A 27419-nucleotide genomic window follows, 5' to 3' on the forward strand; every position below is an offset into this window, starting at 1 on the left:
TTGGTGATGGACAGGGAGGCCTGGCGTGCTGCAGTCCATGGGGTCAAAAAGAGTTGGACATGACTGAGCGACTGAACTAACTGAAGCTCCACCTCAGATCATTAGCCATTAGCTTCTGGAGAGCCCTGGCCCAAACTATTCCAGGAAGAACTGTAGGGAAGACAATGGAGGGGTAGCAAGAGCGAGATGCAAGCAGAAAAGTGGGAAGAGGATTTAATAACTTCCTGCTATGCCTGGAAGGAAGTTATTTTCTAGTTCTCTGTGTGTTTTCATTGTTTTCTGTGTTTAACTTGACTCCGAAGAGAAACTGTGAGCTGTTTGAAGTTAGGGCTGTGTCTGCTTTTCACACAAAGTACTTGGAAACCATGTATAATAAATACTCGACCACAATCCAACCTAAGGAATCACCAGGACTGGAGTGGGTGAAATCTTGGCAAAGATTACCATCCAAACTGAAAACCACAGAGAGCAAAGTCCTCAAATGTAGGTGGTAGGAAGCAGGAAGTTGGTAGAGTAGGTGTGTCAGGAAGGCTGGTGGGTCCTTGCCAGTGAGCTGAGCCTCAGAGAGCAGTGATGGGCATGGGAGGGGTGATTACTGGGATGGATTCTCAGCAGGGGCTGAGATGAAGGAGACAATGTTCCCAGACTTAATCATTGCTTTTAACTCCCCCAGCATAATCTCTAATGGTCCCTGGCTGGTGCCACTCTGAGCCTCCACCCCCAGACCCTCCACTCTGCCTACCTGAGCAAACTCTTTCCAGCTCCTCAGCAACTCTGTATCTCAAATCTATGCTTGCTGGCTCCTTTTCCAATGCATCTCATCCATGCACCTATTTATTCAGCCTTCAGGGAAGGGGAAGGAGTGAGGCCAAATCTCCAGTCTGGATACTGTTTCTGCTGCTGCTGCTGCTGCTGCTAAGTCGCTTCAGTCATGTCCGACCCTGTGCGACCCCATAGATGGCAGCCCACCAGGCTCCCCTGTCCCTGGGATTCTCCAGGCAAGAATACTGGAGTGGGTTGCCATTTCCTTCTCCAATGCATGAAAGTGAAAAGTGAAAGTAAAGTCTCTCAGTCACTTCCGACCTTCGAGACCCCATGGACTGCAGCCTACCAGGCTCCTCTGTCCATGGGATTTGCCCGGCAAGAGTACTGGAGTGGGGTGCCATTCTAGAGTGTATCAAACCAACTACTCCCAAAGCAGCACTCTGATGAAGGGACCCTTGGGTAAGGGCAAGGCAAGGGAGGAATCAGCAGCCAGTGATGCCGTCTGGAAGCAGGGGAGCCAGGCTGCACCCTTGTCAGCAAAGGGTTGAAAATGAGCCAAGTAGAACAGAATGGAAAAACAAGAATCATCTGTGGTTGAAAAAAAAAAAGGTTGGGGTCGGGGGAGGAAACCTCAAGTCAAGGACACGAGACTTGTTGCCAAAGAAGTTGGGGATGAGGACAAGAGCTACGCGACACGTTTCTCCTCTCTCCTGACTGCATTTTCTCCTTTTCTCATAACCTTCATGATAAATCACCTGTAAATTATAACCTCGCAAGCGGCACCCACTTGAAATTGCAATCTGGCAGCCCTAAGATTGGCATTCAGGGACTGTCTTTGTCACGAAAAGCAGAATTCTTGTTTATTTTGGTAAATTAATTGCTGGCAAAGAGGGCTTTTCATTTTCCAACCCGAATGATACGAAAAGAGACTGCAGGGTTGGAAAGCACCAAAAGGGTATTCCGGGTTAAATCGCCTGCCTGAGCAACAAACACGTCCTGTCCTTGGCATCTCTGGATTTAAATCCACAAAATAGGCTGGGACTGTGTGCTGAAACTGATGTGTGCACATAAGTAGCCCCTGAGTCTTCACCCCTTAGCAAAGTGCAGGCAACCTACCATCCTGGGGAAGGGGACGATGTCTGCGCCATGTCGACAACCCCTGCCACAGGGGATGGGGGCTTCCCTCGTGGCTCAGCGGTAAAGAATCCACCTGCCAATGCAGGAGACGTGGGTTCAATCCCTGGGTTGGGAAGATGCCCTGAAGAAGGAAATGACAACCCACTCCAGCATTCTTGCCTGGACAATTCCATGGACAGAGGAGCCTGGCAGGCTACAGTCCATGGGGTCATGAAAGAGTTGGATGTGACTGAGTGACTAAACAATAATACAGGAGATGAGTGCTTCAGAGTGGCATTGGAGGAGGACGCGTCTTAGTGAAAAGGCCCTGGGAAGTCTCAGTGTCATAAAGGTCCCTGTGGCCTCTGCCTGTGATGCTGTCCTGCTGTCTTCGCCAACACTAGATTTGACCTGGGCATCCTCCTATGTAATGAGTCTGCCAGTTGGTCAGCTGTCTGTACCAGTCCCCCCATGGGGAACAACTGGGTGTGGTGCCTTTGGGAAGGATGTCTGTCACAGAACTTACCAGGACCCACAGACCCACATACCTGACATGTACATGCACAAGAGAGCTGCCAATCCTGTTCCATTCTGGAAAGTATCCAAGTGAAGGGAAAGGACTTCCCCGGTGGTCCAATGGTTAAGACTCCATGAAGGGGGCACGGTTCAATCCCTCTGTGAGGAAACAAGAACCTACGTGCCACACTGTGTGGCCAAAAAGATAAAAACTTTTACAAATAAAAAGATTAAAAAAAAATAAAGTGATGGGAAGGCAAGATTTCAGTGAGGTTATTTGGGAAAGGTTTCCTAGAGGGGAGGAGAAGTTCAACCAATTATTCAAGGGGTATTTTCTTCTTGATTTAGCATGAGGAGAGGGGAGGGCCTTTCAGGGGGTGGGTGAGAGGGTGGTCTGGAGACAGAAGGAAGTAGGAAGCTGACTGTCTGCAGGGAGCTATGTCAGGTGGTACCTGGGGTTGGGGGTCGGGTCAGGAAGAAGTGAGTGGCCCAGGTGACTCGCTTGATGAGTAACTCGGGCTCAATGAGGGTTGCTCATCTGAACACACAGCAGGTTTCCAAGCAAGGGGGAGGGGACAATGATGCCAGCCCGAGTGTGTGGGATGAGCTGGAACCAGGAGGCTGGAGCAGGGTCCGAACAGGAACTTAGCCTTATTGAGAGCATAGCACCAGAGGCTAGGCCAGGTTAAAGGCAGAGGAAAGAAAGGGGGTGGCAGGAGAATGCCTTTGAGAAAAATGGTGAAAGGAGGTTCAAGGCCCTGGGCTTCACTGGAGCAAGTTTATAAGAGCAGAAGGAAGAAGAACCTGGGAGAAGCAGAGTCCTGCCAGCTAGACCTCCAGCCCCCTGGCCATTGAGTAAAACCTATAAAGCAGTTCTAGTATTTAGAAGGAAAACCTTTCATATCCATAATCTGTTTTAGTCAGAATATCTCTGAGATGTAGGCAGGGTCAGAGGTCATCTCCCTATAACAGGGGAAGGCATGGAGGCACATGTAATTAAAATAACTTGCCTGAGATCCTGGACAAACCTGATCATTTTCATAAGGCAGGCCATGAGGAAGAGCAAAGAGTTCCCTGGGGAAGTCTTCTTTCCCCAGGTCCTTCCTACCTTGCAAGTAACCTTTTTCCCTGGACTCCACGGGTTCAGCACACCAAGCTGGCACCCAGGTCTCAGGACACCAGGTCACCAGATCCCCCTTTGAACCTCAAATGTCTGCAAGCCTTTCCACCTCAGGACAGTCAGGGGAGGCTGGATCCTGACTCTACAGCACTCCTGTGGTTCTTTCCTCAAAACTCTTGCTGCCCCAGGTCTTCTCACCAGCCCCATGTCAGCTTGCTTCTCCTCAAGGTCCAGCTGTGGGTTTAGATCAGCCCCTGCTCAGCCCCTTCCTACCCACCCTCCTACTGCTCTGCAAGGACCTATCCCTCTCCCCTTCTCATCCTTTCTGGGGAACTTCACTTTTTCTTATTGAAAGAGATAATTGGCTGGATGTGAGCTTGAGGGTGTCTTATTGCTCAGATAAGAGGTTTTCATATCAGTCCTGATGAGAGACAGCGGAGGGACTCTTCTTGCCACCCGCTATAAGAGGCAATTTTATTCTGGCTCCTCAAGTCTGGAAATGCTTTAGGGAACTGAGCTGCCCTTTGTCTAAAAAAAATCCTTTCCAAGAAACTCAATGTCCAGAATCAATAAAAATGACTCAGCCCTCGATGGAAGCAGGAGAGCCCTGTCAATCCATCGTTTCCCTTCCTTCCAACTCAAGCGCCCAGCAGCAGCACCCTGTTTATGGGGATGGGATGTGGGGAATGAGCAATGGAGGTAGATGTGGTGGTGGTGGTCCATAGAGATGGTCTGAAAACTGCTTATCTAGCCCCCATTTACAAATGAAGAAACGGAGGCCAGGAGGGAAAGTCACAAGCCCAAGACCACATGGAGTGCCTTCCGGGACTTGGCCTATGGTCTGGTTGGCCCTGCTCTCATTCTGTCTCCTGGGGATCTCTGCTCCATCTGTGCTTGGATGCATCCACTCATCCATTCATCCAGTGTCGCTGGATCTCTGTGCCCACCACCACATGGGCTACAGATGCAGCAATGAGCACCACACGGTTCATGCTCCTTGCAATCATGCCACCTCAGCTAACCAGGTAGCTGCAAAATTTTCCCACCCCAGCACAAGCCCCCACCCTGCCTGTCACTCAGGCTCCCAGCAGCCAGAGCTAAAGATAGAATTGAGGGCAGCGTTTTAAGTCAGCGCAGCAGACCTGGCTGGCCGAGTGGGGAGGAGGGGGCCCGCTAGGCCGAGCTAGGAGACCTCCCCTGAGCAGGCGGCCAGGTTTCCGGTGGCGGCCCATTCCCACAAGACTGGACTCAACTGTGGACATGGCCCTGGGCGGGGCTGACGGAACTTCTGTCTGACACCTCACACCAGATACCCACCTTCCCTGGACTTCAGATATATTTGTCTTGGCTTTCTCTTTGCTGTCCATTGTCTTGCTGACCCTGGGCTTTGATTATTTGCAAAGCCAGTGAAGACCCCAAATCTACAGGTCTGCTCTGCCCTCATGCTGATGTTTCACAGGTTAGCACATGGCCAGGGGAAACCAGGTGATGAAACCCAGGGCTGGGGAGGTGGGGTGTTCTGCCCGGAGCCTACAGGCCTTACTTCCTGGGCAGGGGGCGTTCTGCTGACTGATAGAACCTGGATGTCATCTCCAGAACTTTCGGGAGAATAAAGTCACCATCAGACCCCAACTAGTTGGATTTCCTCTTCCTATCTTCAGGCCACCTGCTTCTCTTTGCTGCTCCCTAGTAATGGGCCAGCTGATGCTGGTAAACATCACACTGGCCTGGCAGGGAAGTAAGTAGCACGGGGGAGAAGAAAACCCCGGACTTATTCCCACTCTGGGCCATACCTCTCCACCCTGTGGGCAAGGCAGGCCGCTGAGTAGCCCTGGGAAGAAAAGCAGGAAGAAAAGACCAGCCACTTGGAGCGGCTCACACTTTCCCAGAAGTGCAGGAGGGGAGGGAAAACTGCTTCTTCTCTTACCTGGGCCTGACTGGGGGTCATCTCAGCATTTCAGCATCAAAGGAAATGACAGAGACAAGGTACCTCCTGCCGTCCTCCAGCTTGGTGTGCGGGTGTCAGCCATGCTTTCTAAATCAAGGGGTTTGGTGCGAGCCCCCAGGGAGTGGCAGTCTGCAGAACCAAGGCGGGGGGGTGGGCAACTCTGCTCAGTATTCGCCCCCTTGCCCCACAGTGGCAGAATGGGGGTTACCATTCCAAGAACCTGCTTTCCAGGGACAGAAATAGTAGGGAAGGGTGGGGTGCGGAGGCTGGGGCTGCCACATACTGCTTTTCCACGGGCATTCTGGGTAAGAATATTAATGAGACTATTAATAAATTCTTACCTCTGTATAAGCCTTCAAGACCTTTCTCTAGATATTTTCACCGCCTGCACACCCATTATCTCATTTGGTTTTCAAGGCAACTCTGTGAAGCTGTGAGGTCATCACCCCCATTTCATAGACGAAGAAACTGAGGCCTGGAGAAGGGGATTGTCACATGCTAACCAGCTCATTCTGCTAATAATTGGCTGAGCAGGGACCAGAACCCGAATTTCCTTGGGTCATCTCTTCCATGGTCCCATTGGAACATGATTCCAAAAAGCCAGGGCTTTCTGCTGGGCTGTACTGAGGTTACCTCTGAGGATGATGGGATACCAAGTCCTCCGAGGCCTTTGTCCCACGGGTCAGTTACTTAAGACTGCCACAACTAGTGCTTCACATGGTCTACACTCTGCTCCAGACCCCAGAGATAGCTGTCAACCACATATCGTTTTTGCCATTAAAGAGTTCACAGCTTGATGAGTGGAGAAACAAACTCTTAGACATCTCAGTGCCACAGGATCCATTTGAGGGCCAAGGTAGAACAGGGCATTGTGAGAACACAGAGTTTTAGCTTTCAGCCAGTCTGGTGGTACCAGAGAGGGCTTCCTGGAGGAGGTGTTGCACCAACCAGCTCCTTAGCCAAGGTTATTCTCTCTGATTGTGCTTCTTCTCAATACCAACCCATGCTCATCTTCACACTACTCCCTCCTGCCTATAACCCCAGGCTCTGGGCAATTTCAGGACTGATGGAGCCAAGCAGCAGTGGCTAGACTGTCCTAAACTTGCAGACCAGAATGGACCCATTCTTTGTCCCAGGGGTTGCTATGGTCACATCCCATTGCTGGAAATGGACAAGAGATTGTGTTCTGAGCTCGGTGCCAACCTGGACTTCCCCTCATGCAGCCATGGAAGGAAGGTGTGGTGAGTTACCCAACCCACCTGCTCACCCTTAGCTCATTCTACTCAGGAATCATCTCATATGTGCAAAAATCTAACCTACTTTAAAAGTCTGCTCATCAGACTCTACATTTGCTCTGCTAATTCCTGGCATTTAATGCTTTTCTCTATTTTAACCCAGATCTGTCATTACTAAAACTTTACCTTTCCCTATTCTGTTTTTGGAAGAGACAGGGAATTTGGTCATATTTTCCAAGCCAAGAGTCCTCTGGAGACTTGAAGATAATAATCAAACCACACTGTAGGCTTCTCCATTTGAGGTAGATGATTTTCAGTTACTTCCTGCATTCATGTATGCCTTTATCCATATTTCCTTCAGGCCTCTTCCCTCCTCCTTTAGTTGAGAAATTCACGACTGGGCAAAGAGTAGCCCTGAGGTGCTGATCTGAACTGATGACACTGGGAGGAGGGCAGGAGCCAGGGGACATTCTGCAGGGGTGCAGTGGGCACCAGGAGATCAGATATTCAGAGGCCAGATGATGCTCACAGAAGGGAACCCTGAGGTCGGAACCCTGAGGTGCAGCAACCCTAAGAGATAGACAGATGGGAGAAAAGGAGTTGTCACTGCCAGCAAGGAAGGGCTGAAAGGCAAAGAAAATCAGGGAGCTTGTGTTATCACGGGAGCTAAGGAAAGACGTGCTTGTGAGGAGGAACTCACCAGGATGGAATGCTACAGAAAAGCCACCTCAGATAGGGACTAAAAAATAGCCTCTGGATTTTGAAATAAGGAATTCTGAGAATTGAGAGCAATCTCAGTGAAGAGCAGAATCTGGAGACGGGGCTTCCCTCATGGCCCAAGTGGATAAGAATCCACCTGCCGATTTAGGGGACACTGGTTTGATCCCTGGCCTGGGAAGAGCTCACATGCTGTGGAGCCACTAAGCCCGTGTGCCACAACTATTGAGCCTGTGCTCCAGAGCTCTAGAGCCCGTACGACGTGTGTGTGTGTGTGTGTGTGTGTATTCTTATATATATATACACACATGCTTCCCAGGTGGTGCTAACGGTAAAGAACCCACCTGCCAAGGCAAGAGATGTAAGAGAGGACACGGCAACCCACTCCAGTATTCTTGCCTAGAGAATCCCATGGACAGAGAAGCCTGGTAGGCTACAGTCTACAAGGTCACAGTCAGACATGACTGTAGCAACTTAGCATGCATGAATATATATCACTTCAGTTCAGTTGCTCAGTCGTGTCTGACTCTTTGCGACCCCATGGACTGCAGCACACCAGGCTTCTCTGTCCATTACCAACTCCTGGAGCTTGCTCAAACTCATGTCCATTGAGTTGGTGATGCCATCCAACCATCTCACCCTCTGTCATCCCCTTCTCCTCCTGCCTTCAATCTTTCCCAGCATCAGGGTCTTTTCCAGTGAATCAGTTCTTCACATCAGGTGGCCATTGAGCTTCAGTTCTGCATCAGTTCCTCCAATGAATATTCAGGACTGATTTTCTTTAGGATTGACTGGTTTGATTTCCTTACAGTCCAAGGGACTCTCAAGAGTCTTCTCCAACACCACAGTTCAAAAGCATCAATTCTTCAGCACTCAGCTTTCTTTGTGGTCCAACTCTCACACCCATACTGGAAAAGCCATAGCTTTGACCAGACAGACCTTTGTCGGCAAAGTAATTCTCTGCTTTTTACTATGCTGTCTAGGTTGGTCATAGCTTTTCTTCCAAGAAGCAGGCATCTTTTAATTTAATGGTTGCAGTCACCATCTGCAGCAATTTTGGAGCCCAATAAAATACAGTCTGTCACTGTTTCCATTGATTCCCCATCTATTTGCCATGAAGTGATGGGACCAGATACCCTGATGATTTTTTGAATGTTGAGTTTTAAGCCAACTTTTCACTCTCCTCTTTCACTTTCATCAAGAGACTCTTTAGTTCCTCTTTATTTTCTGCCATAAGGGTGGGATCATCTGCATATCTGAGGTTATTGATATTTCTCCCTGCAATCTTGATTCCAGCTTGTGCTTCATCCAGCCTGGCATTTTGCTTGATGTACTCTGCACATAAGTTAAATAAGCAGGGTGCAATATACAGTCTTGAGGTACTCCTCTCCTGTTTTGGAATCAGTCCACTGTTCCATGTCCAGTTCTGACTGTTGCTTCTTGACCTGCATACAGATTTCTCAGGAGGCAGATAAGGTGGTGTGGTATTCCCATCTCTTGAAGAATTTTCCACAGTTTGTTGTGATCGACACAGTCAAAGCCTTTGGCGTAGTCAATAAAGCAGCAGATGTTTTTCTGGAACTCTCTTGCTTTTTCATGATCCAACAGATGGGAGCAATTTGATCTCTGGTTCCTCCATCTTTCTAAATCCAGCTTGAACACCTGGAAGTTCTCGGCTCCTGTACTGTTGAAACCTGGCTTGGAGAATTTTGAGCATTACTTTGCTAGCATGTGAGATGAGTGCAATTGTGCAGTAGTTTGAACATTCTTTGGCATAATCTTTCTTTGGGATTGTAATGAAAACTGACCTTTTCCAGTCCTGTGTCCACTATTGGGTTTTCCAAATTTGCTGGCATATTGAGCGCAGCACTTTCACACCATCATCTTTTAGGATTTGAAATAGCTCAACACACACACATTATATATATTATATGTGTATATTATATATACACACATATGTATATATAAATATAGGTATTTATATACACACACAGGGGTGTTGAGATAAGAAGGTGGGTTTAAGGGAGAAGATTTACTTTGTTCTTAAAGAGTGAATCTCATGCATGTTCAAATGCTAATGAGAATAAGCTGGTAGAGAGGGAGAAACACAGGAAACACAGGAGACATGTGGTTGGAAAACCAACCAAAGGAGATTTCAAAAGGAGTTGGAAAGGGGCAGTCAGCAAAGCACTGGATCAGATTAGCCTAAATTCTTAGCAGAAGTCTCTGGATGCCTGCCTTACCCACTGTGACCAGAGGGCAAAGAAGGAAAGAATCTGTTTGATGGCAGGATGCTGATGGAACTTTGGCCAAACAACCCTTATTTTCTTGCAAGGTTATCTGCTGGGAATCTGAAGGGAGATGTTGGGAAAGGTGGTGTCTTAAAGAGAGTGGAGAAGGTCTGAAAGAGCTGATGATGAGCTCTAGAGAATTAACTAAGGAAAAGAAAGGAAATTCTGGGCCACTCTGAAGTCCTGGTTGTGATTGGGCTGTGGCCCTGCAGCGCCCTCACTCCGTGCAGCTGTGTGATTTTTCTCCCACAGCGCCAGTATCCTAGGTAGCAGTGCACATGTGTGTTTGTGCTCACTCACTTCAGTCGTGTCCAACTCTTCATGACCCCATGGACTGTATCCACCAGGCTCCTCTGTCCATGGGATTTCCCAGGCAAGAATACTGCAGTGGGTTGCCATGCCTTCCTCCAGGGGATCATCCTGACCCAGTGATTGAATCCGTGTCTCTTATGTCTTCTGCATTGGCAGGTGGGTTCTACTAGCACCACCTGTGCAGAGAAGGCAAATCATTGAGTTAACTTTGGGCTGGGGCTTTTCCCAAAGGGTCTTATGACAAGGGGACAACAGAGGTAAGAGTGATTAGGAAAAAAAAAGAAAGAAATACAGACCCCAGGCTGACTCAGAACAGAAGGGAAAACAGGGGGCGCTAATATAGGGAGAAAATGAAAAGCCCAGGGACTGGAAGACCAATGACATCACAGGCCAGCTGTGAGAAAGGCTGTGGAGAGCACAAAAGAGTGCAGGGGACTGTCCGCAGGGCGTCTGTGTTTAACACCCCAGAGCTGGGGTCGTCCCAAGATGACTAGGTCCAGAGGGTGGCTGTGGAGTAGGGAGTGCATCTGAGACATCAAGTTGATGAGAGAGTAGCCCGTGTGGATGTGACGTCATCCGGTGTGATGGTGACGTTGAAGTTTGCAGAGGATAAAGTTGTTCCCAGAAGAGAGAGAGAGAGGGCTCCCTTTTATGAAGTGGCTCCAGGACAGTGCCAGGGCTTCCCTGAGAGCTCAGTTGGTAAAGAATCCACCTGCAAAGCAGGAGACCCCAGTTTGATTCCTGGGTTGGGAAGACCCACTGGAGAAGAGATAGACTACCCACTCCTGTATTCTTGGACTTCTATGCTGGCTCAGCTGGTAAAGAATCCGCCTGCAATGTGGGAGACCTGGGATTGATCCCTGGGTTGGGAAGACCCCCTGGAGAAGGGAAAGGCTACCCACTCCAGTATTCTGGCCTGGAGAATTCCATGAACTGTTGAGTTCATGGGATCGCAAAATGTTGGACATGACTGAGCGACTTTCACTTCACTTCACTTCATGACAGTGCCAAGGAAGAGTGGAGTGCAAAGCAAGCAGCCCGAACCTGCTGGGGCTGGTTTTCCCTGTAGAGGGCGGGGCATCATGGTTCACTGAGCCAGAGTCACCATCCTGCCTCCTGAGGCCCAGTGCTGAGAGAGAAGGGCAGCTTCCACCTGAGATGCCCAAAGGGAAACCGTGCCCACGCCCAGCAGTCCATGGAGCAGGGGTTGGGGAGAGCCCAGAGGCCCAGGGAAAATTTTGGTAGGGGACAGGGCCATGGGAGGTGAGAAAGGGAAGCTCAGAGGGACATGGGATGAGTGTGAAGAAGAGCCTAGCTGGCAGAAGGGCTATCTCCTTGGGTCTGGTGGCTTGAACTGGCTGCAATTTTTAAAGGAATCTGCCCAGGCAGTGCAGTTATCGGGGCCAGGAGAACTGGAGCTTCTCGGAAGGGGTCAGCAGCAGCTTCCAATCACTCTTCATGTTTCTAAGGAAGCCCTGGTACATGGGCGCAGGCTGGTGCCAGGACTCAGACTGCATGCTAATGAGCCGTGTGGCTTTGATGGCTGGAGGTGAGGAGGGGTCCGAGGCCTGGGTCCTTACACAGGCTGCCTGGAAGGAGCTGCAGGTGTACTGCAAAGCTCCTGGACCAGAGTCTGGTCCCTTGGCCTGAGGACGTGGGCTACCAGGTAGAGTTTGGGGGATGATCTGATTGGCCCAAGACTAGCAGAGAATAAGAACAAGTTCTTGCTAGACTCTTGGGCTCAGAGGCCCCTGTTTAGAGTCTTAGTCGCATGACATGCCATGTGACACTCCATGCCTTCTCTTAGGCAGCCCCATTTCCTGCTGGCTTCTGGCCCCTCCCCCCATGCCCCTTCCCTCTGAGGACAATGCTGCTTGTGTCACCCTGGTAGCTGGGCACTCTGCTGCTCTCAGAGCTCCACCCTGACTGTTCCAAATAACTCCTCTGCCTGGCCCAGCACTCCACCTTCCTAGATGGTGCCCCTGCCGCAGACACTCACATTTGGCGCCCCCCAACCTGTTTACCATCAGATAAGATGGAACGGGTATACTTCCCAACACACTGCAGCGGGGTGGGAGCAGTGAGGTCAGGAGGACACAGATGGAAAATAGGCAGAATTCCCCAGAATCTGTTTTCTGCATCTTGGCCTTCTTAACCATAGGGTGGAACCCACCATATTTGCTCACTTATTTTAAAGCAACCATATGAAGGTGAATGAGATGATATATGGATGAAATTCTGTGTAAACTGATCCAAAATGCCTGTTGAATTATTTTCTGGGTGGAAAGGAGAGCCATGTAGATGCCAATAGTGGCTTTCTCTATACTAACAGGCACTTGCATGGCACTTTCTTATATACAAAGCATTTTCACAAACATGCTTAAACACAACCTTATTCAAAAGTGCCTAGCAGGGAGTCTCAGAGAAGGCGATGGCACCCCACTCCAGTACTCTTGCCTGGAAAATCCCATGGACGGAGGAGCCTGGTGGGCTGCAGTCCATGGGGTCATGAAGAGTCAGACACGACTGAGCGACTTCACTTTCACTTTTCACTTTCATGCATTGGAGAAGGAAATGGCAACCCATTCCAGTGTTTTTGCCTGGAGAATTCCAGGGACAGGGGAGCCTGGTGGGGTGCCGTCTATGGGGTCGCACAGAGTCGGACACGACCGAAGCGACTTAGCAGCAGCAGCAGCAGGGAGTCTAACATACAAAATTTATTCAATAAATGACAGCTGTGATTTTCTCACTCAGTCATCACAGCTCTATTCTATTTTATTTGGCTGTGCTGGGTCTTAGTTGCAGCATGTGGGGTCGAATTCCCTGATCAGGGATTGAACCCAGGCCCCCTGCACTGGGAGTGTGGAGTCTTAACTGGTGGACCATCAGGGAAGTCCCATCACAGCTCTGTTGTATAAACGAGAGAACTGAGGCTTAGAGAAGTTAATGAACCTACCCAAAGTTCTCTCAGAATTAGTTCCTAAAGTCCCCTGATTCCAAATTTGGGGCCTTGGAAATGTCAGCATGTGCCTCTGCAGGAGACTGCAGCCCTCTTTCCTTGAAGATCCCAAGCTTTGGAGAGGAGAGAGAGGCACCCAGAAGGGGACATGGGTGCCTCGCTTTGGGCCTCTTTTCTGCCCTCCTCTGCAGGACAGCCCTGAGAAGCAACCCACAGCAAACCCAGATATGGGAATGAGTGGAGGAGGAGGGAGGAAGTGGAGGGAAAATGGAGAAAATAAACAACCAAACTGAAAACAGTCAGTGAAAGTAACTGTGACCAGCGAGGCAGAGAGCTGATGGATAGCAACCTCTCTGGAGGAGGAGCGGTAGGGCCCAGAGGATGGAGGGAGCGTGCCAGAGGCCCAGGGAGGGGCTGGGAGAGCAATTCTGGGTGAATCAAGCGTGCAAAGGCTGTGTGTTCCTTCTCAGCGCAGGATATTGATGGCTTATTGACCCGAGGCATGGGAGAAGGGTGGCTGCAGGGCTGGCTCGGGGGGTGGGGGGGAGTGGGGTAAGGAGGCTGGGGGCAAGGATGGGAGGAGAGGCCCAGGGAGAGAGGAGACGGAGGACGGATGTAGAAGAGGGAGGGATGGAGGAGGTGGGTGGGGATGACCCCTTGTGGCCTAAGAGAGGGCGTTGACCCAGCACCCAGCTTGGTGGCCTGAGGCCAGCGGGGACTTTTCGGGCAGCTAGAAACAACCAGCAACTCTGCCCTGCCCTTCCCATGCCATGTCTCTCCCTTGGACACCCTGGCCCCACTCAGGCCCACACTGATCCTAGATGCTTAGCATGCATCAGACAGCGTGCAGACGATTGCGACAAAATTAGCCAATTTCCAAAACCCATTAAATACACCTCCTGATAGCATCTCTCTCAGGGCCATTTTCAAAAGCGTGAGACGCCTGGGGAGGCTTCCCAGTGACTGGTTCTGGGCTGTCCTTTCCTCCCCCTCTGCCTGATTCCCTGGGCTCAGTGGTCTCTCTTGGTGGCTCTGGCAGAGCTGCGACCCCGGGTCCTGGCATCCTTGCCGGCACTCTCAGTGCCTCCCCAAGGAGTGTAATTGCACGCATCCAGCCCTGACTGATGGCCACTGCAGTGTGCCAGGCTGCTGGACTATGGGTGCCAGCCAGATTGACAGCGTGACCCTCCCCGCCCCCGAGCTCTAGTGACCCTTCTTTTAAGATGGAAGCAAAATGAATATATAACCAACTGGGGAAAGAAACGCAATCAAGAAAATCATAGAGTTGAAAAGGATCTTTAAAACTACCTACTCTCCTTCACTTTATATGTTAAAAAAAAAAAAAAAAAAAACAAGGCCCAGAGAGGGGATGTGATTGCCTGTGTCATATAGCTAGTTAGCAAGAAAGCCAGGGGACTTCCCTGGTGGCTCAGATGGTAAAGAATCTGCCTGCAAAATGTGGGAGACCCAGTTGGATCCCAGGATTGGGAAAATCCCCTGGAGAAGGAAATGGCTACCCACTCCAGTATCCTTGCCTGGAGAACTCCAAGGACAGAGGAGCCTAGCAGACTACAGCCCGCGGGGTCACAAAGTCAGGCCCAACTGAGCAACTAACACTTTCGCTTCCCAGGATAAGAAGCCAGACCCCCGGCTCCTGGGTTTCTCCTCTCCCCATGGCTCAGTCTGGTGAAGAGCACTGGGTCAGATACGAAATAACCATCAGACTCCAAGAAAGTCCTGGAACTAGAGTCCAAAGACCTGGGCCCAAACCCTGACCTTGTCCCTTAGTAGCTATTTAAACTTGGGCAAGGCTTTTAAACTTGTTTGCATCAGTATCCTCTTCTATATAAAAGGGAAAATAGGGCCTTTTATTTGGAGTTTGCCCATAAAACTCTATATGAAATGGAGAAGAAGGCATTTCCCTGGCACTTAGCTAATAGAGACAAGTATTCATTTTTCCCCCATCCCACACCTACCATCCTTTCTTCCCTGTTCCATAAGAAATTCTATCTTTTATTTAATTATAAATTCCTTGAGGGAAAGGACTGCTTTACTCATCTTTGTAATCCTGGTGCCTGGCATATAGCAGGGTATCAAGAGAAGATTCTGCAATACTGGGAAAGTACCACAGAGCAGTCCAAAGTCTGTCTTGGCAGCTCGTGCTGCAGTTCTCTCATTGGAAATTTTCTCGGGCAGCACAGAGAGGGAAGAGAAAAGGGCTTGAGGGAGACACTCTCTGCTTGTGGTCTGAAGTCAACCAGACGGCTGCAATAGGTATCTGAGAGGCATTGTTTGCAGACGTGGGGTTGGGGCAGCCAGGGCTTCTGGAGGAAGGCACATCCCTCTCCTGGAGAAAGACACCACTGGGGGCTCAGTCAGCCACTCATGTGGAAGGGAGAACAGCAGGTTTGGGGAGGAAGGCAGCCAAGAAGTGGGCTCAGAACTTCTGGTAAAGAACTGGAGGGCTTTCCTGGTGGCTCAGTGGTAAAGAATCTGCCTGCCAGTGCAGGAGACACAGGTTCGATCCCTCATCCGGGAAGATCCCCCATGCCTCAGAGCCACAAAACGGTGTGCATTGAACTATTGAGTCTGTGTTCTAGAGCCCGGGAACTGCAACAAATGAGCCCACGGGCCACACTCAGGGAAGCCCACATTCTCTGTGCTCCAGGACAAGAGAAGCTGCCACATTGAGAAGCCAGCACACCACAATAAAGAGGAGCCCCAGCTCACTGCAACTAGGGAAAAAGCCCATGCAGCAGCTGAGAAGATTCAGTTCAGTTCAGTCTCTCAGTCATGTCCGACTCTTTGCAACCCTATGCACTGCAGCATTCCACGCCTCCCTGTCCATCACCAACTCCCTGGAGTTTACTCAAACTCATGTCCTTTGAGTCGGTGAGGCCATCCAACCATCTCATCCTCTGTTGTCCCCTTCTCCTCCCTCCTTCGATCTTTCCTAGCATCAGGGTCTTTTCCAATGAGTCAGTTCTTCCAATCAGGTGGCCAAAGTATTGGAGTTTCAGTTTCAATGAAGACTCAGCACAGCCATAAATAAACTTTAAAAAAAAAAAATAAAAAAAAGGACTGAAGAAGGAAAGGAGGTGGAGGAGAGGCTGGAGAGAGAGAAGGAAGTGTCAGAGGTCACAGCACAGAGGGGAAGAAGGAGGTGTACTAGCATTTCTGCTTCGGTGGGGCGGCAACTCCGGATAGGATGCCATGGAGCTGGATATTGTGTGCCAGACTCCAGGGCAGCGCAGGGACAGAGAAGGTGTTCCCAGCCGGGCCAGCCTCCTCCCTGGTTCTCCCCTTCTAGGCAGAGCATAGACAATAATGAGAATAGACAGCCCGCCAGCAGGGATGGGGGAGGCTAAAATGTGAGGTGAAAAATGGGAAGTGAAATGCAGCAGTTGGGTGCTCCCTGTGCTCTGTCAAGACCAGCTGCTCTCAGCCCAGCTGCATGTTAGAACCGTCTGCAGGTGCTTTCCAGAAAGTGTGGGTGCTCTAGCTTGTCCCCCAGAGAACCTGATGAAAGTGGTTTGTGGTAGACCTCGGATAGCAGAATTTCTAAAAAAACAAAACAAAACAAAACAAAACACCCCAGGGAATTCTAATGTGCAGCCAGAGCTGAGAGAAGATGTGGAGGACAGATGGGTCCTTTGTGCCTCTTGGTTTCTGGTGTGGCCTTCCACAGGGACCACCAGGTGGGTGGAGTGTCACCGTGGACAGCTCCAGGATCCCTGATGGAGCACAGAGGAGATGGACAGCCCAACTGGGAGTCAAGCGGCTCTGCCCCTCACCTGCTGGGTCCTCAGACAAGAGACTTTGTCACCCAGGCTTCAGCTACTTAAAAAAGAGGGTGGACTGGAGGGGTGGTTCCCAATGGTCTTGGACTACTCTTGGGCTGTGATGCTAAGAATGCTCTACCTCGAGGGGATGGCATTACTTCCCTTTCATGTCCCCAGCCCTCCAGGCTGATAGATGAATCCCAGAGAGGTGGAGAGGCTTGCCCACACTGCTTCCTGCATTTCCATTCCCCACATCACAAAGGGAGGGTTCTTGGTTCAACCCCCCTTGGCCCACCACTTCTCACTCCCCCTCCTCCCCATCCACTTATTCCCTTCCCACCTTGCTTTCAGAAGAAAAGGGGGAAGAAGTGAGTGAAACGTGGGTGTAGCCGTCAGGGTCCTCCAGAGGAACAGAACAAGAGGATACGTAGATGTGGAGATCTAGTTCAAGGAGTCGGCTTATGCAGCGGCAGAAACTGACAAGTCTGAAATCTGTAGAGAAGGTCTGCAGGCTGGGAAGTCTCGGGTAGGAGGTGATGCTGTAGTCTTCAGACAGAATTGCTTCCTCCTCGGGGAAACCTCACTTTTGCTTTCAAGACCTTCCTACTGATTAGATGAGTCTTACCCTCATTTTCAAAAATAATCTCCTTTACTTAAAGCCAGCAGCCTGTAGATGTTGACCACAAATATTAAGATCTTTTACAGTAGCATTTAACCCACATATATTTTTAATTGCAATAAATAATACTTGGATTAATTCTACATTGCATTTTGTGTATTTCATTCGTTTCATCCTTTGATAGTTTCCCCCCTGCTTGATTTGCTTTGTGTGTGTGTTAATTGAATTTTTTTTCACTCTACTTGTTTCTGGTATTAGTTTGGAAGATATTATTATTTTGGTGATTGTCTTAGAAAAAGTCTACATCCTTAAATTATTGAAATCTAAATTAAATCAGTACTTTTACCCTGTTTTCAAACATTACAAGAATCTTGGACACTTAGTTTCTGTCTTTCTGAGCCCTGGATGTATAAAATCTCAAACCTAAGTTTTCTAAGGTTGAGAAGACCTCCTCAGGGTGATAGGCAGGTTCAATAACCTTCTCAATTATTTGAGTTCTTCCTTTCACTCTGAATATTGCTTACTTCCTTTCCTTTTTTATTTTTTGAATAATTTTATTTATTTATTTTTGACTGCGCTGGGTCTTCATTGCTGCAAGGGCTTTTCTCTAGTTGCCGCGAGCAGGGGCTGCTCTCTGGTTGCGGTGCCCAGTCTACTCTTGAAGGCGGCTTCTCTTGTTGTGGAGCCTGGGTTATAGAGCATAGGCTCAGGAGTTGTGGTGTATGGACCAAGTTGCTCCGTGGCATGTGGGGTCTTCCCAGACCAGGGATTGAAACCGTGTCTCCTGCACTGGCAGGCTAATTCTTTACTACTGAGCTACAAGGGAAGCCCTCTTACTATACCCTTTCTTAATGCTAAAGCATTGCTGAATTAAAGATATGTCTTCCAGGGAATTCCCTGGAGGTCTAGGGGTTAGGATGGGGCCTGGGTTCAAGCCCTGGTCAGGGAACTAAGATCCCATACACAGCCCACCCCCCCCAAAATAATTTTTTTTAATCCGGAATATTTCGTTGTTTTTAGTGGAAGGGTTGTTTAGTGTATCTAGACTTCCATGTCTCTAGAAATGGAAGTCTGCCTAATCTCTCTGAGCTTCATATTAAATGGGGATAATAATAATAATAATTACTTTACAGGGTTGTTTTGAGGAATAAATAAAAAATATAATAAACTAGTCAAAATATTCAAAAATAGTTTGTCAAATGTATATGTATATAATGTGTATATTTGTATGTACATACATACATACGTATATTTTTAAACATTGGAAGCCTCTTATTCTCTGGGCTAGTTCACTTTTGTGTAAACCTTAGAATGAATGTCCTGCCACCTTTTTTTTTTGCTGTGCTGCACATCTTGCTGGATCTTAATTCCCCCACTAGGAACTGAACCTGTTCCCTCAGCAGTGAAAGCACAGAGTCTTAACCACTGGACCACCAGGGAATGTCCCTAGTCCTGCCATCTTCAATTAATTAGAGAATATCTTGACATTGTTAGGTAAAACTGTTATTATTTGCAGCTACTGATCTGAATGAATCAGAATTTTAAGGTTCTTTTACAGTCAAAACAAAATAAAGGAACAAGTTGGTTTCCTTCAGCCAATAGAACTCCTAATTTTCTTTTTTATTTAAACATTATTAGAACAACCTCATTTTTATCATTTATTGATCTTAAATAAATATTGAACTTATAAAGTAAGTTTGTTCTAATAAGTATCATTTTATCTGTTTGATTTATTAGAGTTCCATATAAACAATTGATATATCATTCAGGGTCCTCAGTGCTACAGGAGTTGAGAACATCTGTGAGTCGAAGTAGCTGATGAAAGCTTCATGGTGGTGGTACCAGTATAGACCCCGCCTGCCAATGGAAACACAAAAGATGCGGGCTCGATCCCTGGGTAAGGAAGATCCCCCAGAGAAGGAAATGGCAACCCACTCCAGTATTCTTGCCTGGAGAATCCCACGGACAGAGGAGCTTGGCGGGCTGCAGTCCATGGGGTCACAAAGAGTCGGACATGACTGAGCAGCTGAGCACACAGAAAGAGGGATGCTCTGGAGGTTTGGACCTTCAGAGGGAAATCATTCCTCCCTATGTATCACCCCTAACCACAGTTATTGATTCTGCTTGCCCTGCCTGACCGTGGACCATGTCATTTCTAAAGAAAGCAGCTTTAATCTCTTCCTAGCCCAGCCGTCCCCAGGTTTCCCTTTCAAGAGAGCTGAGTCCCTTTTGTAGTTCTAGAATGTAAGTTTCACTAATGACATGTGGAAGCACTAAAGTCAGGGTCAACTCATATCCTTTTCTCTAAGGCAAATACCCTCAGTGCCCACTTTACTCTGGGTGGAATACTGTCCTAAGTATTTTATTTTTTACCTTTTTTTTTTTTTTTTTGCCACACCACTTAGCATGTGCAACTTCCCCACACGGGACTCAAACCTGTGCCCCCTGCAGGGAAGCTCAGACTATTAATCACTGGACCACCAGGGAATCTCAGACTACTGTCCAATCGCTCTCCTTCCCTTCCCAGTTGTGAAAACTGAGCTCATTCCCTCACCTCCCACTCTCTCCTCAACCCTGGCATCCATCCTGTCACTCCACATTTACGGCTCTGGCTAAGGTCACTGACGATTTCTGTGTTGTTAAATACAATGAGCATCCTTCAGTCCTATTTTACTTGACCTTTCATCATCTTTCCACATGGCTGAGCACTCCTTCTTTCGTAAATCCTTCTTGCCTTCACTTCTGTGACCCACGATTTTTAGGCTTGGTTTCACCTCCCCTTCCCTCCTGTCACCTTGTTAGGCTCATTCTTTTTACCCAAAATTAGATGTTGAGTTTCCTTAAGGTTGAGACCCAGGTCCTCTCTTTTCTTTACATAATACTTGATTCCTGAGACATCTCATTCAAATGCATGGTTTCAGTTGCTGTCTGTGCTAATTTTCCCCAAATTGTATTTCCAGTTCAGACTCACAGATCCAGCTGCCTGCTGGACAACTAGACTTGACTGTCTCAAGGGACCACAAGCCAACAGGTCCCAAATCACTCAGGCTCTTTCCCCAACACCTGCTGCTCCCCTGGGAGTACCTCTCCTAGAGAATGGCACCATTAGCCATCCAAAGCAGAAATCTGGGCATCATCTGTGACAAGTTCCTCTCCCTTACTGCACCCCTCCAATCCCAGCTCATCTAATCCATGACGGAGTCCTGCTTATTTCGTCTCCTAAATAGCTTTCTGATCCATTTACTTTGCTCTAACTCCTTCTATTCGCATTCCTTTCTAAACTACCATCTTATTTCACCTGGACCACAGTAGTGGCCTCCGTGCTGATGTGCCTAACTAATGAACTAATTTTACCACCTGTCTCCAAATCTATTCTTAGTTACAGATCTCATCTAAAGGAAGATCTGATAATAACAGCTTCCTGCATAACCCCTCAGTGGCCTCCCACTGATTTTACAATAAAAGCAAAACATCATGAGACCCTGCTTATCTCTTCCCCCTCACCTAGTTCTCTTTTATTCTCTTCCCTCCAACCTCATTGGCCTTCTTCCTTATATGCCACCACAAATCTTTTGTACATCTTTCCCTTCTTATTCAATTAGCTATCCTCATTCTTAAGTGCTCAAAGCAAGTATCACCTTCCCAGGAAAATCTTAGGTAAATTTTCTTATTACATCAATCCCTCTGTTATAGAGTCTTATAACTGTTGCCATTCTTAGCTGCACTTTTCACAGTTAAAATTTAAATATTCATTAGTATGACTACCCAGCCATTGTCTATGTTCCATCTGGTATTTCTCATAACTGTATCCCAATGCCTAACAGAGTGCATGCCTCACAGGGAGACTTCAACAAACATTTGTAGGGTGAAAGATCAAAAAAGGCAGGTCATATTTTTAGGATAGGTGCTATTATTAACCCCATGTTACATAATGAAGAAATTGAGGCTCAGATAAGTACATTAGGGAGCTAAGAAGTGGCTGAGTCAGAGTTTAAGCCTGTCTTTCTGATCCCCAGAGCCTGCAATGCTTAAGCAGCACTCTGCTTTCCTAAGTGGACCAAACACCAAAACCAGACTAACCAGCGGCTTTCCAAGGACACTAGTTCCCTGCAGCCTCCTTTGCATACTCCTGGACATCAAAAGCAGAATCCTGCAAACCAAAACAGAATCCTGGAATCCTGGAGCTGTGTGGGATTTAGAAAGCCTCTGGTGAGAAGACACAATCTGCTCCAAGTCACACAGCAAGGTGGTGGGGTGGCAGGTTTAGGGTTAGAACTTCTAACTTTAAACTCAGTGCTGTACACCCTGGGTTCTACATATCCACCCTGCCTCTTTTCTCAGGGCAGGAGCTTAGTGTCCAAGCTCCAAAGTTCAATCTGCCAAGAGCGATGGCCTCCAAAGTTTTTTTCTTTAATTTGTAAACATTTTTAATGTGGACCATTTTTAAAGTCTTTACTGAATTTGTAACAGCATTGCTACTGTTTTATGCTTTGGTTTTTTGGCCATGAGGCATGTGAGATCTTAGTTCCCCACCTCCTGCACTGGAAGAAGTCTTAACCACAGGACTGACAGGGAAGTCCTCCATTTTTTTTTTTTTTTGTTTGTTTAATATTTGTTTATTTGGCTGCACCGGGTTGTTTTGGCTCTAGAGCACATGAGCTTGCCCCATAGCATCTAGGATCTTAGTCCCCGATCAGGGATCAAACCTGTAACCCCTGAATTGTAAGGCAGATTCTTAACCACTAGGCCACAAGGCAAGTCCCCAGACTTTTTAGACTATGGTCAATTTGTGACTGGGGAGAGTGGAGCAGAAAGCAAGAAATCCCTGGATCCATTTAGTCTCACTTTCCAAGATAAAAGAACTTAGTGCTATCAGTTAGATGCTATCCTACAAGCAAATTTAGGGAGATCTCTATATATCTGCTCTAGCACTAGGAGTGTGGCTGCTTCAGCTTTGAATCACATTACTTTTCCGCCCTGACACTGTTGTTGTTGCTGTTTAATCGCTAAGTTGTGTCTGACTCTTTGCGACCCCATGGACTGCAGCATGCCAGGCACCCCGGTCCTCCACTATCTCCTGGAGTTTGCTAAAACTCATCTCCATTGAGTTGGTGATGCCATCCAACCATCTCATCCTCTGTCGTCCCTTTCTCCTCTTGCCTTCAATCTTTCCCAGCATCAGGGACCTTTCCAATGAGTCAGCTCTTCACATCAGGTGGCCAAAGTATTGGAGCTTCAGCTTCAGCATCAGTCCTGCCAATGAATATTCAGGGTTGCTTTCCTTTAGGACTGACTGGTTTGATCTCCTTGCAGTCCAAGGGACTCTCAAGAGTCTTCTCCAGCACCACATTTCAAAAGCATCAATTTTTCCATGCTTCGTCTTCTTTATGGTCCAGCTCTCACATCCATACATGACTACTGGAAAAACCATAGCTTTGACTATATGGACCTTTGTCAGCAAAGTGATATCTTTGCTTTTTAATATGCTGTCTAGGTTGGTCATAGCTTTTCTTCCAAGGAGCAAGTGTCTTTTAATTTCATGACTGCAATCACCATCTGCAGTGATTTTGGAGAATACTGGCCCGTGTTGCCATTTCCTCCTCCAGGGCATCTTCCCTACATAGGAATCGAACCTGAATACTGGAGTGGGTTGCCATGCCCTTCTCCATGGGGTCTTCCCAACCCAGGGAACTCTTGTGTTCCCTGCTTGACAGGTGGATTCTTTGCCACTTGTGCTGCCTGGGAAGCCCTCTCTCGCATTGGCAGATGAATTCTTTACCACCACACCACCTGGGAAACCCTTCATTATTAGCTATTTGTCCTCAGGAGAAAAATTATACTTTTAACTCTTTGTGGGTGGGGAGGTTTGAAGACTGTACTTAAAGCTGCCTTTCTTTGGTTCCTTTATCCATCCCCTGCCTCCAGCGCCCAGTCGGGATATTAACAAGCTTAGAAATTCTGATCAGCCAGAGGAATGTTTGCAGGTCAATTTGATTCAAGATGGAATCCAAGGCTGGGACCACAGTCCCTTAGCCAAAATTCTGAAATTCAAAATACTCTGAGATCAAAAGCTTTTTCATAAGTCTAAGGCAAAAAAAAACTCATTTGAAGGAAGACCTTGAACTGCCATGAAGCTCTTTAATATCTTTATTGATCACACTTGGGATGATTAGTCATACGTTTTTCTAAGGAAATATCGACATGCTTGGTTCCGTGGTGCAGCTCTGGACCTCACTAAGGATTTTACATAATAAGCAGTAGGTGCACCATATTACCTTGTTAAAATCGAAAAATTCTAAATTCTGAAAAACATCTGGCTCCAAGGGTTTCAGATAATTTATTGTGGACCTGTCTTTCCAGACAGACTTTCAAGTCTCCCTTGTCCACAGTCCAACTGCTTCCTATCATTCATCAGCTGGGTCATCTGTGAGGGCAGACAAACCTGGCTAAGACTCAGAAGCTTCAGGGCCCTACTGGAAACTCAACACCATGGACAGTAACACACGCCACAGTTGATGCCAAATTTGCTAACATCTTGGACTTGGTTTTCCTACACGCAGAGAGAGATTGGCGCAATGCACCATGCCAGAGAGGTGCAACCATTGTTTTCCAACAGTAAAGCACAAGGTAGAGGGGTGGGGGTGGGAGACAGTTGATGTCATGGTTCTGGGCAGAGGACATAAATGTGTTTCTTATCTTTTTCCTCCAGCTGGTTCCAGACTCTTCTCCTCTGACATTATTAAAAGCCTGGCAGGTACTTTGAATGTTTGTTTCCATCAAGTTTCCTTGCTTTTCTAATCTGCAAATACTTCTAAATGGTTTCCTTTCCTGAGTTTACTGTGTTGCTTAGCCACTAGATTTTCCCAGCCTCATCTTCCCAGCAACCAGGTAACTAGGTGGAGACCTTGTTAGACATGGACAGGAAGTTCCTAGTGGACTCCTGCCAGCTCTGGCCACTCTAATAAAAGGGAGGTGAAGTAAATCACAGGTTCCCTATGTTATCCATGCCCAGATTATCATTAGGTCTCTGAGGAGGAAAAGAGGGGCAACAGTGAGGTGGTTTCCATCACTACTAAGTGCAGTCACGTCCAGCCTCAAAGAAAACAATGCCTCACCTGGCGAGTATAAAGTCACAGTATGTTAGAGCTGCAAGCGACCTTAAAGATTTCATGCTGGAGGCAGCAGAAGCAGAATGGTTGCTTTTGTCTAGTCAGCAATTATCTATTAATTGTCTAGTTATGTTTGGCACAATTAATATGGGACTTCCCTGGTGGCTTAGACGGTGAAGAATCTGCCCGCAATGCAGGAGACCCAGGTTCGATCCGTGGGTTGGGAAGATCCCCTGGAGAAGGGAATGGCAACCCACTCCAATATTCTTGCCTGGAGAATTCTGTGAACAGAGGCTACAGTCCATGGGGTTGCAAAGAGCCAGATGTGACTGAGAGATTAACACTATGTCAGGCACAGCCTAGTTACCAGGGATAAAAAATACAGTCCCATCTTCCTCTCCCAAATCAGAGTCAGGTAGGAGAGAGAGACAAGTACGATTTAGAAGTACAATGTGCTGAGTGCTCTAGGATGGAAACATGGAGGAACTTACAGAAAACCAGAGGAGGGGAATCCAACCCAGGCTGAGGAGTCTGGGTAAGGATGCCTGAGGAGGAAGCACCTGAGCTGAGATTTTAGGAATGTGGGTGGGTGCATAGGTGGGTGCAGCAGAGGATTCTGAGGAAGTAGAACAGCACCAACAAAGGCGGGGCGCTATTCGAGAACTGACTCATCACCTCTTTGTATATGTTTGTATTTGGCCTTATTCCACAGCTAACATCAGCTTATCTCTGATGACTAAGGCCATGTCTTGTGTCTCCATGTATCCCCAGAACCTATTCCATTCCCTGTATACAATAAGCATTCCATCCATGGTTTTCAGTGATAATGGCTTTAAGGCCACACACATCAGAACTGTAGTCAAGCAGATGCTGTCACAGTAGAAATCAGAACGTGACAGTAGAAACTTGGAAACCTGCACTCTCTGCCTCCAACCCTTGACACATAGTCCCAAGCAGCAAATCGCAGAAATTGAAATTGCTCCCAACTTCCTGGGGCTGCAAGTTCCTCAGGAATGTGTGTGGCCACACTCTTGTTCTCGAAAAATTTAGCTTTGGGCTCCAGCACCTTATTAATCAGTCCGTCGACACAGAGAGAATTCCATAGTCTCTCTGAGCTGCTACTTCTTTTCTCGCCACAGATATCAAGCTTATTCCTGGATTACCTATCTCAGAGGCATTTATCAGGCTAAAAGAAGGGTAGCTGGATTCACAGTGAGCCCTTTGAAGACACAAAACATCACTCATTCATGTTATAAATGATTGTTCTACTCATAAGAAATTAGAAAGCCCAGACCCCACTGCTGTCAGCAGCTGTTGATTGTAGCTAGTTGTTCTCTCTCTGGACCTCATTTTTTTTTCCCTGCGGTAGATTCTACAGATGACCTTTGCAGATCTCACATTGTTCCATGGTTTTCTTTTTCTTTTATCCATTTTCAGTGCCTATAAACTAAAAGCCTTATCCAGCCTTTGCAAACTGTGTTCTGGGACAGCTGGGTGTTAATCCCGAGTGAATCATGTCATAACTCACGTCCATTGGCACCAGAGCTCTATAGCATGGGCTGGATGAATGGCAGCAGGGACAATCTAGTTGTCCCTGGCAAACTGCAGTGGCTATAGTCCAGAAAGGTCCTTTTTGGTTGGAGATTTGAGGACTAGGGAGTGGCCAGTCAGCTGGGAGAGAGATTCAAGCTACAAGCCCAGGAGACGTGCTCCTCTAGATGGAAGTCTCATTTAACTGCAGAAAATGGTTTCTGTAACATTGGGGCAATCCCCTGCAGCTTAACAGAAACCTTGGCATTGAAAACAATGAACTGTCTTACAGGTTGCTGCAGTCTCTCCCCCTCTCTCTCTCAATCTCTTGTCTTCTGCCCACTCTTTGTCTTGCCTCATCACTCATTTGCTTTCTTCCCTTGCAGTTCCCTGACCATCTTGGGGCTCAGCTCTCCTTCTTCACTTCCCCTTTCCTCCTCAAGCTGTCTCCTTTGCCCCCTCCTTTGCTCCTGACCTTCTGTTTTCCACTCTACTGGTTTCTTCTTTGCCTTCCTTTTTTTTTTTTGGTGAAAATCACTAGGGCTTTAGTCCACCCAGCTGTAAGGAGAACACAACACTTTAGAAATGTGACCTCATTTATTGTAAATCTCCGACTGTGCAGGCCAGGGGAGAGGTCACCCCCCCCAACCCCCCATTATCCCTGCTGGAAGTGATGAAATTGGGAGAGGAGATGAGTCTTCAAAGGGCACCCAACCTACCAATCATACAATTCAGTAAATATCAGTTTTTATGTAAGTTTTAAAATAATTTTACAGTAAAGTATGTATACTGCAGAGAATTTGGAAACTACAGACGAGGAAAAAGAGGAATATCTAAATGAACCATGGCTGCCTTCACCCAGGGACAACTCTTAATGGCTCTTTGCTTTAATTCCTCCTAGGATGTTTCTAGGCTTTTTTTGCACACTTATGATTATATTGTATGTATGACTATGTAACCTACTTTTCCCCACTTCATATTATAAGCATTTCCCTTGTGGTATTGTAAACTTTTTAAAAACATTATTTAAATTTGTGCCCTGTTTTCTTAGACATTTATATGTGCTCCAAATTTTCTATAACAATAATCAATACTGTAGTAGCCAGGTTTTTTTTTTTTTTTAATAGCCAGGTTTTTAAATTTGTTTCAGTTTTTTGTTTGTTTTGGCCCTGCCACATGGCATTTGGGATCGTAATTCCTCGACCAGGGATCAAACCTGTGTTCCTTACATTGGAAGTGCAAAGTCTTAACTGCCGGACTTCTGAGAAGTCCTCTTTTTTTTCTTTTTTTCTGGTGATAGCTAGTTTTATGTGTAAATTTTATACTGTGTGTTGTAGAGTTGAAGAGCGAGGCCTTAGAGACTGCCTATCTAGCTTGAAATCTAGATTCTGTCCGTATAA

Source organism: Bos mutus, chromosome 10 (assembly GCF_027580195.1).
Source record: "Bos mutus isolate GX-2022 chromosome 10, NWIPB_WYAK_1.1, whole genome shotgun sequence".
NCBI lineage: Eukaryota > Metazoa > Chordata > Mammalia > Artiodactyla > Bovidae > Bos > Bos mutus.